This window comes from Eurosta solidaginis, chromosome 4, assembly GCF_040869045.1.
Source record: "Eurosta solidaginis isolate ZX-2024a chromosome 4, ASM4086904v1, whole genome shotgun sequence".
NCBI classification, from domain to species: domain Eukaryota; kingdom Metazoa; phylum Arthropoda; class Insecta; order Diptera; family Tephritidae; genus Eurosta; species Eurosta solidaginis.
The window spans coordinates 156,344,170-156,364,370 of record NC_090322.1 but is presented as its reverse complement, the minus strand read 5'-3'; the positions used below and the strand labels follow the sequence as shown (position 1 = coordinate 156,364,370).

The window sequence follows — 20,201 nt, the reverse complement described above, 5'->3', positions numbered from 1 at the left end:
ACAATTGGCTTAAAGATGGCATTGTACAGCCAAGCAACTCCGAGTACGCATCGCCTGTGGTTCTCGTTTCAAAAAAAGATGGAACCAAGCGATTGTGCTGTTACTACAGGAAATTGAACGAAAAGATTCTTCGGGACAATTTCCCAATGGCACTGATAGACGATGTATTAGAAAAGTTGCAAGGGGCCAAGATCTTTACCACCCTGGATTTAGCTAACGGATTCTTTCATGTTCCGGTTGAATCAAACTCAAAGCGATATACCTCCTTTGTCACACAGGGTGACCAATTTGAATTTAACTTTGTACCTTTTGGTATATGTAACTCACCTGCTGTTTTCTGTAGTACATTCCAGCTATTTTTCGTGACTTAGTTCAGGGAGGAATCATCGTAATTTATATGGATGATATTATTATCCCGGCCAGAGATGTAGACGATGGTTTGAAAAAACTTAAAATTGTTTTAGGAAGAGCAGAAAGTTATGGGCTAAAGATAAAGTGGCAAAAGTGCCAATTTCTAAAGAGAAAAATACAATTTCTTGGTTACGTTATTGAGGATGGGGGTATAAAACTATCAGAAGATAAGATTAAAGCTGTGAGTATGTTTCCATTACCACGTGATAGGAAATCCCTTCAAAGGTACTTAGGGCTCACTTCCTATTTTAGACGATTTGTGGAGGGATACGCGGTAATCGCGAAACCATTGAGCGATTTACTCAGAAAAGACACCGAATTTAGGGTCGAAGAGAAAGAAAACTTAGCATTTCAGCAACTTAAGTCAGCGCTTGTTAAAGCACCAGTTTTAAAACTCTACAATCCTTATGCTGACACCGAAGTACATACGGATGCTTGTATGTATGGCTATGGGGGCGTACTTCTTCAGAAAGATATAGATGACCAACGATTCCACCCCATCCAATATATGAGCCGAAAGACTAGGCCAGAAGAACAGAAGTACCACTCATATGAGTTGGAAGTTCTTGCGATCATAGAGGCCTTGAAAAAGTGGCGAATATATTTGCTGGGAAAAAAGATCAAAATCGTAAGCGACTGTAATGCTTTCGCTCAGACGGTGAAGAAAAAAGAAGTACCCCTTATAGTTGCTCGTTGGGCCATGTACCTACAAGACTTCGATTATGTGATTGAGCATAGGCCAGCAACGAAGATGAAGCATGTTGACGCACTAAGTCGAATGTCGTGTGTGTTGCTAGAAGACTCTTTAAGCTTTCGCTTGAAAGAGGAGCAGCAAAGAGATGATTGGGTGAAGGCTATTTCTAAAGTTCTCGAAAACCAGGCTTATGAAGATTTTTATATGAAGAATGGTGTTTTGTATAAGGACCCAGTTAACGAGTTAGTAGTGGTTCCGCTAGCAATGGAAGAGGAAGTTATTCGTGCGGCACATCGTCAGGGGCATTGGGCAGCAAAAAAGACCCAAGATTACACAGGGAAACATTTTTATATACCACAAATTGTACCGAAAGTAAGCAAAATAGTAAAAAGTTGTGTAGAGTGCATTATTGCAGAAGCGAAAGTAGGAAAAAAGGAAGGATTACTCTCGCCTATCGACAAGGAAGATAAACCTCTTGCGACGTACCATCTGGATCACGTAGGTCCAATGGAATTAACACACAAAAAATACAATAATTTGCTTGTCGTAGTAGACGCGTTTAGCAAATTTGTTTGGCTCTATCCTACCAGAAGTACTGACTCAGCTTCAGTCATAGATCGATTAGAAAAACAGGCTTCAGTGTTTGGTAACCCTAGACGAATAATAACAGATAGAGGTACTGCTTTTACTGCAAAAAGCTTTGATGAGTATTGCGACAAAGAAAATATTCAACATCTGTTGATTGCAACAGGGGCCCCTCGCGGTAATGGACAAGTAGAACGCATACATCGCATTATTATTCCACTTCTTACGAAACTATGTCACAATAGCCCAGAAAACTGGTACAAGTATGTCGAAACGGTCCAACGTTTTATCAATAACAGTCCAACAAGAGGTACCAGTTATACACCTTTTAAAATACTAACGGGGTTAGACATGCGTGTAGCCGAAACCATAGAACTGCGCAAGTTACTGGAAGATTCGTTAGTTGAAGAATTAAATAGCGAACGTGAAGATGTCAGGCAACATGCAGTAGAAAATATTTCAAATATTCAAGAGGAGAATAGACGTTCATTTAATTCAAAGCGAAAAAAAGAGACCGAATATAATGTAGATGAGTTGGTTGTGATAAAAAGGACACAATATGGTCCAGGTTTAAAACTTAAGGCCAAATTCTTAGGGCCATATGTTGTAAAACAAAGGCTACCCCACGGCAGGTATGAAGTAGAAAAAGTAGGTGACCATGAGGGTCCCCATAAAACTACAACAATATCCGAGCACATGAAAGCCTGGAACCTATCGTTCGGGTCGAACGACATATCAGGACGGCCGAATGTAGGATTGACACAGGAACGGACAACAAGAAGTGGACAGACCTATTAGCTACTAGATAATACAACTCTACTGACATTAGATACATACGAACGAACACTTGACGAAAAATACATGACGCTGATTTAAAACGAACGAAACGGAGTTAGTTACCGATTGACTTTCAACGACTGCGCGTTCTTTTCAATACCACTAATTAAAAATAATTTGAATAAACTATAAACTATATTTAATTGTTCAAAAGAACGTAATGCGTTTTATTTGGACCCACATATATGTGAAGACGTTTTCCAGATATCGACCAAAATGTGGACTAGGGTGACCCAGAACATCATCTGTTGGATACCGCTAATTTATTTATATATATAATACCACGAATATTATTCCTGCCAAGATTTCAAGGGCTTTTTATTTCGCCCTGCAGAACTTTTTCATTTCATTCTACATAATATGGTAGGTGGGACATCCATTTTACAAAGTTTTTTTCTAAAGTTATATTTTGCGTCAATAAACTAATTCAAATACCATGTTTCATCCCTTTTTTCGTATTTGGTATAGAATTTTACCATTTTTTCGTTTTTCGTAATTTTCGATATCGAAAAAGTGGACGTGGTCATAGTCCGATTTCGGCCATTTTTTATACCAATACAAAGTGAGTTCAGATAAGTACGTGAACTGAGTTTAGGAAAGATATATCGATTTTTGCTCAAGTTATCGTGTTAACGGCCGAGCGGAAGGACAGACGGTCGACTGTGTGTAAAAGTGGGCGTAGCTTCAACCGATTGCGCCCTTTTTCACAGAAATATGTTATCGTCCCAAAATCTAAGCCCCTATCAAATTTCACAAGGATTGGTAAATTTTTGTTCGACTTATGGCATTAAAAGTATCCTAGACAATTTAAATGAAAAATGGCGGAGCCACGCCCATTTTGAAATTTTCTTTTATTTTTGCATTTTGTTTCACCATATCATTACTGGAGTTGAATGTTGACATAATTTACTTATATACTGTAAAGATATTAAATTTTTTGTTAAAATTTGACTTTAAAAAAATTTTTTTTTAAAAGTGAGCAACGACCACGCTCCGATTTTGCTAATTTTTAAATAAGCATACATATAGTAATAGGAGCAAATTTCATCATGATATCTTCAACGACTGCCAAATAACAGCTTGTAAAACTTTTAAATTACCTTCTTTTAAAAGTGAGCGGTGCCACGCCCATTGTCCAAAGTTTTACTAATTTTCTATTCTGCGTCATAAGTTCAACTCACCTACCAAGTTTCATCGCTGTATTCGTTTTTGGTAATGAATTATCGCACTTTTTCGGTTTTCGTAATTTTCGATATCGAAAAAGTGGGCGTGGTTATAGTCCGATATTGTTCATTTTAAATATGATGAGATGAGTGCTCAGGAACCTACATAACAAATTTCATCAAGATACCTCAAAATTTACTCAAGTTATCGTGTTAACGGACAGACGGACGGACGGACGGACATGGCTCAATCAATTTTTTTTTCGATTCTGATGATTTTGATATATGGAAGTCTATATCTATCTCGATTCCTTTATACCTGTACAACCAACCGTTATCCAATCAAAGTTAATATACTCTGTGAGCTCTGCTCAACTGAGTATAAAAATATGGTTGGTGACATGTGGGGACACATTCCAAATAGGATATACATTTTGTAAGTCGGGGTTGATTCTGGATAGGTAAGAGTTTAACTTGTTACAGTACCCAGATCGAAGTTGAGCTAGAGTGACCGCCTGTTTCCGTAGGGAGAGTACGTTCCTCTTCTGCTAGCTAAGTATTTTTCTTTAAGTACCGGATTCGCCGGGCAATTCCCGGTATGGAGGTCCGATGCCTGTTTGTTTATATCACTGATCCTCATCAATCAGATGTCTGCTGGGATGCCCAGCTTTCTGGGTATTCAACAGAAGCATTTCATTTCTCTCCCTAAAGTGGACGGTGACGAACTGGATTGTTACGGACTTTGATTTTGACTATGTTTTGGAATTGATGACTTTGGGCTGGTAGGTGTTGTATTCTGCCACCTTAGTAGGTCGGGGTGAAACCCTATCGAAACGGCTGGTAGGCTAATGCTGCACCTGCCCACGTCCCGTTAAAACCGTGGCGGGCCTCATGGTACGTTCCGGCTCCGTCGCCGTTAAGTTGGTGGTGTAGGTGCGGTTGAAGATTTTCCCACTTTGCGTCCGGTCTGGCTCTAAACGCATTACTCATAAGGTAATGCGTCAACCCTCGCGTGGCCTCCCTGCGTAGCATAGATAACCACGAGACCGTTGAAGGGCGACTACACAATCGGCTCCGGATAGCGGCCTTGAGGGGGAACCTTTTAGAATAGACACGAATCCGCCAAGGATGGGGTGCGGAAGAAAAGCGGTTCTGATGGAAATCCGTCAAATCAATATTCAGCACTCTAAGGCGGCTTTCGCAAATTTGTTGCTCTGCCTTGAAAAAGGATATAGTCCTTGTCCAGGAGCCGTGGCTGAGTAGTAACGGCAGTAAGATTTCTGGATTAAGGACTGGAAAATTCAACACCTTGGTGCATGGGCAGGCAAGTAGGCCTAGATCCTGTGTGCTTGTTAAAAAAAGAGATTAAAGCTTTTATTCTCTCTAATTTCAGCAATGCTGACGTAACCACGGTCTGCCTCGAGCGAGGAAGTAATGAAATGTGGGTGGTCTCAGCGTACATGCCCCACGGGGACGTAGCGGGACCACCACCTGCGATACTGGGTGAAATCACCGCTGAAGCAAGGCGGAGAGGTGTTGACGTGATCATCGGTGCCGATGCTAATGCCCATCATAGCATCTGGGGAAGCTCGGATACCAACACTAGAGGTGAGTCTTTATTTACTTTTATTGTAGATGAGGGAATTTGTATATGTAAAAGGGGGAATGACCCGACTTTTATTACTGCGGTAAGGGAGGAGGTCCTGGACCTCACCCTGATTAGTAGAGAACTGGAAGGTCGGATATCTGGATGGAGGGTTCTCAACGAGCACTCCTTCTCTGATCACCAATATATTCAGTTCTCGGTGAACGAAGAACGTCCCGGTAAAATATCTTTTAGGAGCCCTAAAAGTACTAACTGGGGCTTGTATTGTAGGAAGCTGGGAGAGCTATTGCCAGCGGCGCCTACCGTTAGTTCGGACCTGTCCGAATCTGAGATAGACGTTCTGGTGGAAAACTTCACCTCGGCAAGCAATAGCGCCTATCAGTTGTTCTGCCCATTGAAAATTTACAGGGGGAAGGGCAAGCCGCCCTGGTGGTCGAATTCTCTTGATGACCTAAGAGCGTCCAGTCGGCGGGTCTTCAACAGAGCCAGGAGGAGTAAATTACCTTCGGACTTGGAGCTCTATAAGGTGAGTCTGGGGATTTATAAATATGAAATAAGGATAGCCAAGGGAGATGCATGGCGAAGCTTCTGCGAAAACGTAGAAGACTGCAATGAATCCGCGAGGCTTAGAAAAATACTCTCTAGGAATCCCGCTCCTCTGGGGTATCTACGAGATGATGGTGGGGACTGGTGACGATGAGTAGCGAGGAGTCCCTAGGGCTTTTACTGGACAATAATTTTCCCGATGTCCCAGTTGCGCAGGGATCTTCGCCTGCATGGTCGGCGGTCGTTGGCCACGCAGAAGTGCCTGCCATTCCAATACGGGAAAGTCAAATAACCTGGGCTATAGGGTCGTTCAAGCCTTATAAGTCTCCGGGCCCGGATGGAATCATTCCTGCGCAACTTCAAAAGTCTTTGGGGATTTCCTGCCGCTGGTTGGCCATCATCTATACTAACTGCCTCAGGCTTAACTATATCCCGAAGTCTTGGCACACGGTTAGGGTTATTTTCATTCCGAAGGCCGGCAGAAGCTCTCATGTATCACCTAAGGATTTCAGGCCAATCAGTCTCTCGTCGTTTCTTCTTAAGACGTTTGAGCGGTTGATTGAGCTATACCTACGGGAAAGGATACCTCGGGGGTTACTGTCGGCTTCACAACATGCGTACTGCAAGGGCAGATCGACGGAAACGGCTCTCCATTCGATTGTAAAGCAAATAGAGGGGTCCCTAGAACGCAAAGAGTATGCTCTGGGTGCCTTTCTAGACATCGAGGGGGCTTTTAACAACGTCTTACCGGGGGCAATCGAAAGAGATCTGGTGGGTTTAGGAGTCAAGGCGACTCTGGTTGAATTTATTAGCAAACTTCTATGCGGCAGAATTGTCGCAGCGGAGTGGGGAGGGGCCATAATTAAGAGGAAGGTATGCAGGGGTACGCCACAGGGGGCGTGGTAGTCAACGAGCTTCTTGTGGAGCTGGAAGCCAATGGTTGTCGGGTGGTTGCCTATGCAGATGACCTCGCTATCCTAGTCAGAGGCAATTTCTGGGCACCGTGCGCGATGTTCTGCAGGGCTACCTGGATACTGTGGCTAGGTGGGCTGAATCATGTGGATTGGCGGTCAACCCGGGAAAAACGGAATTGGTTCTTTTCACAAGGAGATATAAGTTGCCCGATTTCAGAACTCCCTCGATTGGAGGGGTACCGTTGGTACTTTCTGATAGGGTTAAATATTTGGGGATTATTTTGGACAAGAAACTGTCCTGGAGACCCAATGTGGAAGATCGGGCCAGGAAGGCCGCCATTGCCATGTACTGCTGCAGAGGGGCTATAGGAAAGAGATGGGGACTCTCGCCAAGAGTAGTACACTGGCTTTATGAGACGGTGGTCAAACCGATTCTGCTATATGGGGTGCTGGTCTGGTGGAAAGCACTGGACACGGCGAGCACATCCAAAATGTTAGTATCAGTGCAACGGACGGCGCTGATCGGTATCAGTGGCGCTCTCAGAACAACACCTACCTTGGCACTGAACGTCATGCTGAACATATACCCAGTAGATATTGCGGGAAAGGCGGCCGCGGCAAGGTCGTTGGTCAGGCTTCGCGATATGGGATATGGACTTTCTGACCGCGGACACTCTAGCATTCTTAACAGTTTCGACTTTATCCCGGACAGAACGGACTACTGTATGCTGATAACTGCTCCCTATACAACCTTCACCCCAGTCATTCCAGAGAGAGGAGTGGGGAAGAGGAGTGGGGAAGAGGAATTATCTGAGGCATGGGACCGGTTAACTTGTTCACGGATGGGTCGAAGCTGGATGGAAAGGTTGGGGGGGGGGGGGGGGGGGTCTTTTGTCAAGAGCTAAATTTAAGCCGCAAGTTTAAGTTGGCTGATCACTGCAGTGTATTCCAAGCGGAAGTTGCTGCGATTAAGGATGCGGTGGATGGAATGCTATCTAGTGCTACTACGGTTAGGGAATTTAACATCTACTCTGATAGCCAAGCGGATATCAAGGCCTTGAGCTCAACTACAGTGCGATCGAGGGCGGTCTGGGAGTGCCTGACCTCGCTTGCGATTGCATCGAATTATTTTACAATTAAGATTATCTGGGTCCCGGGCCATAGTGATATCCCAGGTAACTGTCAAGCGGATCTCTTAGCCCGCATCGGTACAACTGAACCGGATGAAGATGGCTGTAGGGATTTCGGGATCCCGCTGGCCACCTGTGGATTGCTCCTCCATAGCTGGGCCTCGAGTCAGCTCAGCAAACGTTGGGCGGACACCACGTCTTCCAGGGTAGCAAGATCTTTCTGGCCGAAAGTGGATGGCAGGAGGTCTGCTGAAATAATTGGGTTCACTAAGGCTCACCTATCAATGGTCATTGGGGTTTTGACAGGGCACTGTCCCATGGGTATCCATGCGGTACGTCTCAATATACTGGAAACTCCATCCTGCTGCAGCTGTATGGAGGATGATGAGGTGGAATCACCAAATCACTTTATGCTTGATTGCCCAGCTTTTGCCAGAACTAGGCGAAAGTACTTCGGTCGCGACTCACTTGGATCTCCCGAAGATTTATCCAAAGTTGAGATCGGTATCATTCGGAGCTTTATCGTTTCTACCCAACGATTCTCTAAGTAGCTCGATCTAAGTCACCGTTATTTTTGGTTTATGTGGTATCACAACGGACCTTCGTGTTGTCCAAGTGAGCTATCCTTATCAGAGCAGCTACCACCTAACCTATTCTAACCTAACCTTTAGGCTTGGCGACCATATCGGGGACGCGTAGAATGCAATCGGGTGTCCAATTGCTTTGTAAGTGGTAGCGAGTGTTCCTTTGTCTTTACCCCAAGTGATGCCGGCAAGAGGTTTGAAGATTTTATAATTCGGTTGCATGCTCTCCAAAATTTAGATGCTGATCGAACGTCACACCCAGGATTTATGGGTTTAAGACAGAAGGTAGCGTGACTCCATCGACGTGGATGTTCAATATGGTCGACATTTGGCGCATCCATGTTATAAATAAAGTCGCCGATTTGGTCGGTGACAATGTCAGGGTTCGCGAAGCGAAAAAACTGGAGAGATCAGGAGATAGTTGTTTATTTTATTACCTATCTCATCGATGGGTGGCCCGGGACCTGTAACAATTATCGTGCAATCAGGGGCTTCGATATATAGAAGTTAAACAGAAGCGAGGATAGGACACTACCCTGTGGTACCCCTTGCCTAATTCTTCTGGGCTTAGATGTTGCGTACCTGAATTGTACCGATGATTATCGACGAGACAGATTATTTGCGATGCACCTTTGTGGTTCGAAATAATTCACTATGTTGTTCGAGAATCAGCGATTTATAAGAACATTTAAATACAAGTAAGGAAGGCTAAGTTCGGGTGTAACCGAACATTACATACTCAGTTGAGAGCTGTGGAGACAAAGTAAGGGAAATCACCATGTTGTAAAAGGAACCTAGGGTAACCCTGGAATTTGTTTGTATGACATGTGTATCAAATGGAAGGTATTAAAGAGTATTTTAAGAGGGAGTGGGCCATAGTTCTATAGATGGACACCATTTAGGGATATCGCCATAAAGGTGGATCAGGGTTGACTCTAGAATTTGTTTGTACTATATGGGTATCAAATGAAAGGTGTTAATGAGTATTTTAAGAGGGCGTGGGCCTTAGTTCTATATGTGGACGCCTTTTCGAGATATCGCAATAAAGGTGGGCCAGGGGTGACTCTAGAATTTGTTTGTACTATATGGGTATCAAATGAAAGGTGTTAATGAGTATTTTAAAAGGGAGTGGGCCTTAGTTCTATAGGTGGACGCCTTTTCGGAATATCGTTATAAAAGTGGACCAGGGTTGACTCTAGAATGCGTTTGTACAATATGGGTATCAAATGAAAGGTGTTAATGAGTATTTTAAAAGGGCGTGGGACTTAGTTCTATAGGTGGACGCCTTTTCGAGATATCGCCATAAAGGTGGACCAGGGGTGACTCTAGAATTCGTTTGTACGATATGGGTATCAAATGAAAGGTGTTAATGAGTATTTTAAAAGGGAGTGGGCCTTAGTTCCATAGGTGGATGCCTTTTCGAGATATCGCCATAAAGGTGGGCCAGGGGTGACTCTAGAATTTTTTTGTACGATATGGGTATCAAATGAAAGGTGTTAACGATTATTTTAAAAAGGAGTGGGACTTAGTTCTATAGGTGGACGCCTTTTCGAGATATCGCCATAAACGTGGACCAGGGGTGACTCTAGAATGTGTTTGTACGATATGAGTATCAAATTAAAGGTATTAATGAGGGTTTTAAAAGGGCCAGTTGTATATGTGAAGGCGTTTTCGAGATATCGACCAAAATGTGGACCAGGGTGATCCAGAACTTCATCTGTCGGGTACCGCTAATTTATTTATATATGTAATACCACGAACAGTATTCCTTCCAAGATTCCAAGGGCTTTTGATTTCGCCCTGCAAAACTTTTTCATTGTCTTCTACTTAATATGGTAGGTGTCACACCCATTTTACCAAGTTTTTTTCTAAAGTTATATTTTGCGTCAACAGACCAATACAATTACCATGTTTCATCCCTTTTTTCGTATTTGGTATATAATTATGGCATTTTTTTTATTTTTCGTAATTTTCGGTATCGAAAAATTGGGCGTGGTCATAGTCGGATTTCGGCCATTTTTTACACCAATATGAAGTGAGTTCAGGTAAATACGTGAACTGAGATTAGTAAAGATATATCGATTTTTGCTCAAGTTATCGTGTTAAAGGCCGAGCGGAAGGACAGACGGTCGACTGTGTATAAAAACTGGGCGCGGCTTCAACCGATTTCGCTCTCCGTCCTAGAATCTAAGCCTCTACCAAATTTCACAAGGATTGGTAAATTTTTGTTCGACTTATGGCATTAAAAGTATCCTAGACAAATTAAATGAAAAAGGGCGGAGCCACGCCCATTTTGAAATTTTCTTTTATTTTTGTATTTTGTTGCACCATATCATTACTGGAGTTGAATGTTGGCATAATTTACTTATATACTGTAAAGATATTAACTTTTCTTTTAAAATTTGAATTTAAAAAAAATTTTTTTTTAAAAAGTGGGCGTTTTCGTTCTCCGATTTTGCTAATTTTTAGTAAGCAGACATATAGTAATAAGAGTAACGTTCCTGCCAAATTTCATCATGATATCTTCAACGACTGCCAAATAACAGCTTGCAAAACTTCTAAATTACCTCCTTTTAAAAGTGGGCGGTGCCACGCCCATTGTCCAAAATTTTACCATTTTTCTATTCTGCGTCACAAGTTCAACTCACCTACCAAGTTTCATCGCCTAATCCGTATTTGGTAATGAATTATCGCACTTTTTCGATTTTTCGAAATTTTCGATATCGAAAAAGTGGGCGTGGTTATTGTCCGATATCGTTCATTTTAAATAGCGATCTGAGATGAGTGCCCAGGAACCTACATACCAAATTTCATCAAGATACCTCAAAATTTATTCAAGTTATCGTGTTAACGGACAGACGGACGGATGGACGGACGGACGGAGGGACATGGCTAAATCGAATTTTTTTTCGATACTGATGATTTTGATATATGGAAGTCTATATCTATCTCGATTCCTTTGTACCTGTACAACCAACCGTTATCCAATCAAAGTTAATATACTCTGTGAGCTCTGCTCAACTGAATATAAAAATATCACAGAGGTATAACTATTATATTTATTAAAAAATGCACAATAAAATTATTATTTTTATTTTCCTATTACACAGAATTAGTTTTTTTTAGAAAGATAGTGACAAAACTATAGTATAACTATTAGTTATAATCAGTGACTCATTTTAATAATTTTTTTTCTTGAATGAAGAAGTCCGGTTAAAAACTATTCCTTGGTGAAAGTATATGAGATTCCGGGGATTCCCATAGCATTTTCAGGACGAATCATGCATCCTTTTTCAAAAAAATCCACACAGAAAAATAAAATCCGGCTATTTATTTCATAAGTCCGAAAATAAAAGTTAAATCCAGACTTATATTTTGTATTAACACTCAGGGAAAAAACATTGTAAAATCAATGAAAACGTGCTTAATCCCAGCAAAAACGTATTTAAAAGTGACGTAAATATGAAAATTTTTATTTTAAAAATGTGCATTATAAAGTTGTAAAATCAAGTAAAAAGATATTTGATTTAAACATTTTCCAATTTCATTTTAAATACATCACGATTTTGAATCAAAAATGATCACATTTAATTTAAAAATTTTCCTTTTTGATTCAAGCATGGGTTTTGTTAATTTAAATAACAAACGCATTTAATTTAAAAATATTTATATTTAAATCAAATATGAGTTATATCGAATCAAATAACTAAATTGTTGAATTAAATATGCACGTATTCGTTTTGATAATGAAACATTTTACTTTTTCGACTTCACCACACTTTATTTATTCACCTTTTTTAAGCCATACAAAAATTGTTAGTTATAATCAAAAACTTAAATCTAAAATCGTACTATCAAAAATGCCTTATTATAATTTTATCATATTAAATTCGGCATTTAAATGAAATGAGCTACATATATATTTATATATAATAAAGTTATGTGTATTATTCAAACAAGTTAAGATAATCAAAACTGATCAAAACATCACATGTCTAATGTTTTGTTACAGAATAAATACATGATAAATACAACGTTTAAAGATATTTTGGTTTTGCGTATGTTTTGCCATTATTTATAGAATATAAATGTAATGGTTGACTTGTAAACATAGATATATTTATAACTTTTAAAACGTCTTCTTTCAAGCCAACTTCATAGGAATGAAAATGTTGGTCGAAGCTTTTAATATATATAGGATAGCATATAATATAAAGATTATTATTTTGATACAGAAATGATTTAATATATAATTTATTTAATGTTTTATATAATGTTTTATCAAATGTTTTATCAAAATATATATAAAATCCTATAATATCTTCCTCAACTATTCCTTCGACAATTATGAAAGGCTGTATTGTCATTCCTACAGAGTAGTACATACTTATTAACTCAGTAATTTTTCTTTCGTAATCGTTGATTGAAGTTAATAGCAAAACAAAGCTTTCTTGTGCGTCTGCTATTGTGTCCTTTTTCCTTATTTTCCCGCACGAACTTTGAAACCTCGACGAAGGTGGAAGAACTCCATTTAGAAGCGTTGTAAGAATGTAGTCTTGTGTATCTAAAAAAAAAACATAAATTAACGTAAGCGAATGGATTTTGTAGTGTTTTGTTTTTGTTTCATTACACTTGATCAGCGTTTATGTACCTTTTTTCGTTGAAGCTTTAGCGAGAGAAAAGAGCTGCTTGCAAAAATCGTTGTGTAGATTAACTTCATAAAAGCGTTGTATTTTTTCGGTAAAAATTTCCCATTTCGAATATAAACAATTCTCCTTACCAGGATACATGATCTTAAAATCAAGGTATATCTGCAATGTGTGGATGTGTTGCTGGGAAATTCAAACTAAGTATGTATGTATGTATTTTCATAGTTACCAGTTCAGGAGCCCGCGAATCAGTATATTTCAGCCAGGTTTGGAGAAAATCAATATTTGTTAGTTCTTTTAAGTCATTCTGTCTCAAGTCAAATGTTTTTTGCCATTTATCTTTGACTTCATTCCAATCAGCAATGCTTCTACTGAGAGATGTTTTCAATGCTCTACATATAGTAACATCAATTTCAGGAACTTCGCCATTTTCGGTGGGGGCCCCAGTATTATCACTAGCAGGTGATGGTGTGTTTTGCTCAAAGCACATGCTCTTCCTTTTCTTACTGCGTTGGTTAACATATTTCCCATATAACTTTCCACTAGGGCATTTTTTACCCTTGCGCGGAATATAATAGTATTCCTGGCAAATTAGAAAAACAGGTGGCAGAATTAGTTATATTTTTTAATCAATTTTATAATAAATATATTACCCGAGCACCATTTTCGATTGGAAAGAGATTTATAATCTGCTCGAGCAAATTTGGAAAATCCTTGGCTTTTAGTATAATGTCATTTGCTATAACTTCGTCAATAACTATGCTTATGAGGTCGTCACGGTTTCTGTTGGTCAAATGTTGATTTTTTTTGTAGGATTCTAATAAAAGCTTCCCCTTGCAAGTTTGTTGGAGTAAACTTAGTAAATCCTTGTTCAAGAAAGGATAATTTATTAAACTTACTTTGTTGAGACAGTGAGGCGAAGAAGATGATTGACTTGACGGCATAAAGTTATTACTTTGTAACCATTCAGTTACTTTGCTTGGCATCGACATGGTTTCATCATCTATTCCATACTATTAACAAAATAAAATATGTGAACGGATAAAGATTTTTTAAGAATTTACCATTGTACATACGCACCTCTTTTTTCTTCCAAATAAATAATTTCTCTCTAAACTCTACATGTAGACCCAGCGGCGGAATGGCTTCCTGTAGGTCAGCAGCCTTTAGAAATTGCAGGCTTCTGAAAGTTATCTGCGAAGCTGCAGGTCGTTGTCAGATATATGTAATAATAGCAAGTTATTAGCTCGATACAAATATTTATTTGTTAAGTAATTACTCACCTTTTAGGAATGGCAAAACGTCGACCAAATCAAACTCTTTCAGCAGCTCTACCAACTTCTCCTCATCCTGATTGTCAACAATTTGTGTGGTAGTAACAACTACTCCTTCTAAATTTGTACACACTTCTTCAGATTCCACGTTCTCGAAATTATAAATAAAATCATCAATTTGCAAAGAGTTGTTCATTTTGTTCACAATATATCAAGCAAAATCCACAAAATAAATTTTTTGTCAGAACGGGCAGCAAATAAAATCAACTAAACTCAGCAAACTGCTTCTTCTTACTTATGCATGAGCCATACTTTTAAATATGAACATGTTTAAAATAAAGACGTTTATGTTTGAACTAAAGTGGTACATTTTTGATTCAAGTATGGAACGTTGTAATCGCACGCAATTTTTAAAATGAATATGTCAATATTAGAATTAAAAATGCAACATTATTAATTCAAATATGAAACATTTTAAAATCTAAAATACACTTTAATTTTAAAAATGACATATTTAATTTAAAAATATTTTGATTTGTTTTGAAAATCTTCATTTTTAAAATAATAATGTCCTCGTTAAAAACGTGCATATTAAAAATAAAAATTTTATTTTTGATTTTAAAATGCAATTTTTCTCTGAGTGAATAGAATAAAAGTACGAACCTATAACTAAGATACGGTTCATCCAAATGAAACGATTTTTTTACCAATCCATTCTCGTAAATATCTGGATTTTAAACCTGTAGGGACACTTTAAAAATTTTGATCCTAGCACTAGAAACTTGTTATCGAAAAAGCATAACCAACTGTTGTTGTAGCTGTAGCGGTAAAGAAACTCCCCGAAGGTTTCAGGGAGTGTTATCGATGTTGATGGTCCTTTGCAGGATAAATATCCGGTATGTTCCGGTAACAAGCACCATTAAGGTACAAGCTCGCCATGTCGGGAACGATTTAATAAGACCACATTGAACCTTCTGGGCCATACCAACATTTTTTCTGAAGGACTTTTATTACAAAAGCAATAACTGTTCTGGTCCCTGGCTATAATTTGTATAGGTTTCGCTTGTTTTTTTTATTCTTGTAAAATTTTTTGACGAAATATATGTACATTGGACGAAGCTCTAAATATAACCTTTATGTCTATGGAAAATTTCAATCTTTTTTCCCCAAAATGCTAAGATTTTTACTCAAAAATTATAAAAAAACGACCATGAAAAAACGAAGTGAATGAAGCAAACGCGACCCAGAAGCAAGTGAATATTTTAACAGCAAAAATTAGTGTTCGTGACACTTTGCGTCGCTATATAATACGAAAAAACGTAAGACAATCACCTACAGTCACCGATAGTCACCTAAGTGAATGAATACTCTTATATGATACGAATTTGGTTTCACTTGGGTGAAAGTGACTCTTTGCGTCGCTTTGTGTTATACATAATAACGCCGTTACAATCAACCAACTTATTGCATGCGTGCATATAATTAATTCAAGCGTTTGCTCGTTTGCCTCAACGGCGATTACATTCATCGGAATGAAAAGGCAAATATGAAAATTACATGCGTCTGAATATTTGCATGATTCTTCTGCCCTTACGTCACGGGGACAAGCTACATATAAATATACATATAAGCATGCATATAAATATTGCTTACGATTCTGTTTGTTTGCCGAACTAAACGATACCATAGTGCACAAGTACAAGTGTGTTGACTTCTTTCTGACAGGCACTCGCTTAAGTGAGCTTAACGGGAAAATCTGGGTTGCCATTGTTGTTTCGGTTGAAAACGGTCAATTAGGGTTCTGTGCAGGGACCATGGTTCAATTATGTACAGGTTGGCTCATCTCATCAGCTGATTTTATTTATGTCATTGCATGGTCGAAGGGATTGTCAAAAGGAGATGGAAAACTCAAAATGAAACCAACACATTGGCAACATTTTACTTACACATACAAAAACTGATAAGTTTTATGTTTCCATTCCATACCATTCGCACCAACACCAATACACAGATTTTGACAATTTGAACAGAAATATTTTGTTGCTTTACAGATGAGCCAACCTGTATATAGTTGAACCATGGCAGGGACGTAAAAGATTGAAACAGGGTTTATGTAGTCACAAAAGTGTTGCTCCTGTTCCACAGCATTTTAATTTTTTTCATGGCGAAAATTGTTCAGTTCAGAGTTATTGGGGCATATGCATAGTCAAGTTAAAGTATGCGCTAAAAAAGTTAGAGCATATTTCAATAAAAAGTACACTTTATCTTTTTCATAGTCGCAAAAAGCCGGTTTCATCGGTTAGAGCCATCGCTAAAGTTAGAGAGGCGAAAAGCTGTCACTAAAGCTATTACTAAAATCTGTCAAATGAAATGAAATTTCAATTTACGTGTGTATTCGGTAATTTAAGCTGGATTTTTGATTCAAAAATAGTGAAAATGTCTTACTTTGAGGAAATCGAAAGAGATTTTGAAATTATTGACGATTCGCTATTAATGAGAAAGCCAAAAATATATAAAGAACGATTTGATCCATTTGTTTTAGGGTACAAGGTTTCTTTAAATACTAAAAAACATAATTCGTTTTGCGAGCAAAGCTCATTATTTAATACAATTTGTATTCTTTTTGGTATTAGACAAAAAGTGCACACGTCGATGGTTACTAGGGCATGTTTCTGAATTTCATTTCTTCATCGGATGGCGAGCTTCGAAGTCAAGTACCTGCATTTGAAAAACAAGATGACGAAGTGAAATTCAGAATAAAGTCCTTGTAACCATCTCTCTAATTTGAATAACAAACGTAATTCAATCTAAATATTTCAAATATACTACATGTTAACACCGTTCTATCATTTGGTGCTAACCACTTCTTATTGTATTGTATCTGGATTTGTGTATAAAATGAATAATAAAACTAATTACTACAAAATACTTAAATGGAATCATTCTTCTAAGCAGATATGAGTATATATACATATAAAGCAGCGAACAGAAAAATAGCAGTGCATATTTTTTTTAATTTCGTAATTTTTCTATAACATCTATATGGCAGCTTATTAGTTCCCGCAAGCAGTCTTTCTCGCGGTTACTCCAGTTTTGTTCTCTTTTATTGTTCTATAGTAATAAATACAAATTTTAATTAATTAACGAGGTTAAAATATATTTGTTATTAACAAATTGCTTACTTTTTGCATTTTTAGCAATCAGGCGCAAGAAATGAATAACAACAAGCAAAAGTCCAGACGAGTGATTTGACAACATTGCGTAATCGATTTTTTTTATGTAATAGAATTTTGCCTAAAGTAGGCTCTCGTTACAGCATGCCACTAAACTGACTATGATATACTTAGAACTGAAATGTACTCTATCTTTTTAGTGCCGCACCAAGTGAAGCATACTCTAACTCAGGACTATGAATATGCCCCATTGACTTTCATTAAAAATTTAATTTATTATACAAGGTTACTGTTCTAAGTGTGAAAAGCATAGAAAACGTAGAGTTTTTCAAATTATTGTGAAAAACTTTTTAAACTCAATGTTTAGGCCACAAGCCTAAATATGGCGGTGAACCCTCGTATCGCTTTACTTTTCCTTTTCGTTATCTTTTCACCTCACATTTTTCATTTATTCATATCGGTTTATACCGATAACCGTTTACCCCGCCGGATAATAGTTAATCCTAGGATTCGGCGGTGACCACGAACTAAAGTCTTTTTACCTCTGTCACTTCTTTTGCGAACGTTTAAGAAACCGCTAGCCGAAGGTAAGTCCTTTGTCAATCAAAATTATAAAATTCATTATACACTCCGCAATCGGAAATCTTGAATTATTACTAATTGGATTAATTCTACAATTGCATTTACTTTCACTTCAATAAACATTATTGTGTATCTTTTTATAACGAATTCGTTTGTTTTCTCCTTTCTTTTCTCCCCACCATTATTGCGAGCGCGCCTTATATCGGGTCTTGCCGCCGTAACATTTGGTCCTTACCCGCCGAGAAAGTTAATATTTCGAAACGAAGCACAAATTTTACCATCAAAAATTACCATCAAAAACCTAAGAGCTTAGATATTATTTATAAAAGCTATCTGTTGGTCCACCAACTTTTAATAGCGACTGTTACACCAGAAATAAGACGCAAATTTGTGCTCACAGAAGCTTTAAAAAACTGTTTAATAAAGTGAAATAGTTACAATATTTCCATAGTATAATACAACGTTTTCTTACTTTAGTTTTCCGTTAAAATGAATAATATTAGAAAAAAAGAGAAATATTTGTGTTATTCAGTCGTTCTGGCGTTGATATACGTCTTTATTACAAAATGGTTCTTCTCATTTTTGTGTTGCCACACTTTTGTTTTAAATGTAAGGTGGTGTTGCAACATTCTCCCCCCGGTTATGCGACCCTAGGGAGATAATACCCTAGCCCGATGCAACGTCACCGCTGATATCACCTTTTACATCAAGTACGGCTATTTTCGCTGCTGGACGATGATACTCGCCAGCCGATGTACGCACTATGACACTGCGGACCTGACCGTCCTTTCCTTCGAACGTTTGTTCAACGATGCCCTTAGGCCATGAATAGCGTGGTAGGTTTGGATCGGTAATTATTACTACGTCGCCTTTCTTGATTGGTTTCACCTCCTCGAACCATTTGGTTCTTCTGGTCAGAGTAGGCAACATCTCCATTACGCACCTCTTCCAAAACTTATCGGCTAAATATTGATAATGCCGCCAAGACTGTCTGACATATTGATCTTCGAAGGAAAATTGCCCTGGTGGCTTATGTCCGGATGAACTTCCCAACAAGAAATGGTTAGGAGTTAGTGCTTCTTGTTCTGCGGTCTCTAATGACAAGTATGTTAGGGGGCGGCTATTTACAATGTTCTCAATCTCTACAAATAAGTTATTTAACTTTTCGTCGTTAAGCTTAGTTTCAGGTGTCACAACGCGGTACAAGACGTTCTTGAATGTTCGTATCATTCGTTCCCAGACGCCGCCCATATGAGGGCTTGCAGGGGGAAGGAATAAAGGTCAATTTCATCTCAGCGCTCGTAAATTGAGCTTGTAGATCTTGTACGTTCAATTTTTGATACGCTTCCCGTAGCTCCTTTTCCGCCGCCACCAAGTTTGTTCCGTTGTCAGTGAACACCTGTATTGGCATTCCCCGTGGACTCATGAAGTTTCTGATAGCCGTCACACATGAATTCATGGATAAGGAATACGCCATCTCGACGTGTATAGATCTGCATGTCATACAAGTAAATAAGACTCCATATCGCTTTTCTGTACGCCTCCCGACGGTGGCTAGAAATGGTCCGAAGAAATCTATTCCCACGAATGAAAACGGTCGTGTGTACGGCGATAGGCGTGCTTCTGGTAACACTCCCATTCGTGGTGGAACTGGTTTAGTGGAGTACAGTTTACAATACTGACAATTTTGACGCACTGTACGTAATGCTCGTCGCAAGCCGGGTATATAAAATCGTTGAAATATTTCGTTCACTACAGTCTCGTGAAGGACGTGTTTATACTTGCGGTGATACCATTCAATAACGAGGTGCGTAACTTTATGGTTTTTAGGCAGTATTATTGGATTTTTTGCCGCATCCTTAATTGGCGCCTTCTCTAGGCGACTGCATTGTCGTATGAGGTCCTCTTCGTCAATAAAGGGTGACAGCTTTCGTAAAGCACTATCTTTTGGTAAAATACACTTGATGTCACTCTTAAGTGACTTAAACTCCTCATGGAATGAATCGGCCTGAGCGAGCCGATAAAGGAAGCATTGACTCCAGTGTAGTTCTTC

At 38.8% G+C, this 20,201-nt stretch overlaps 1 protein-coding gene and 1 long non-coding RNA gene across 2 annotated transcripts in view; both read right to left on the bottom strand.

Annotated features, from left to right (window-relative positions):
- The window catches only part of oc (ocelliless), a 410,517-nt gene that overhangs the window by 355,407 nt on the left and 34,909 nt on the right, over positions 1 to 20,201 (bottom strand). The window lies entirely within an intron of this gene.
- Positions 12,655 to 13,539, bottom strand: LOC137248270 (uncharacterized). Its single transcript, XR_010952142.1, has 3 exons — positions 13,349 to 13,539; positions 13,122 to 13,281; positions 12,655 to 13,034 (listed from the first exon to the last, which is right to left on the bottom strand). It is a non-coding gene; the product is annotated as an uncharacterized lncRNA (long non-coding RNA).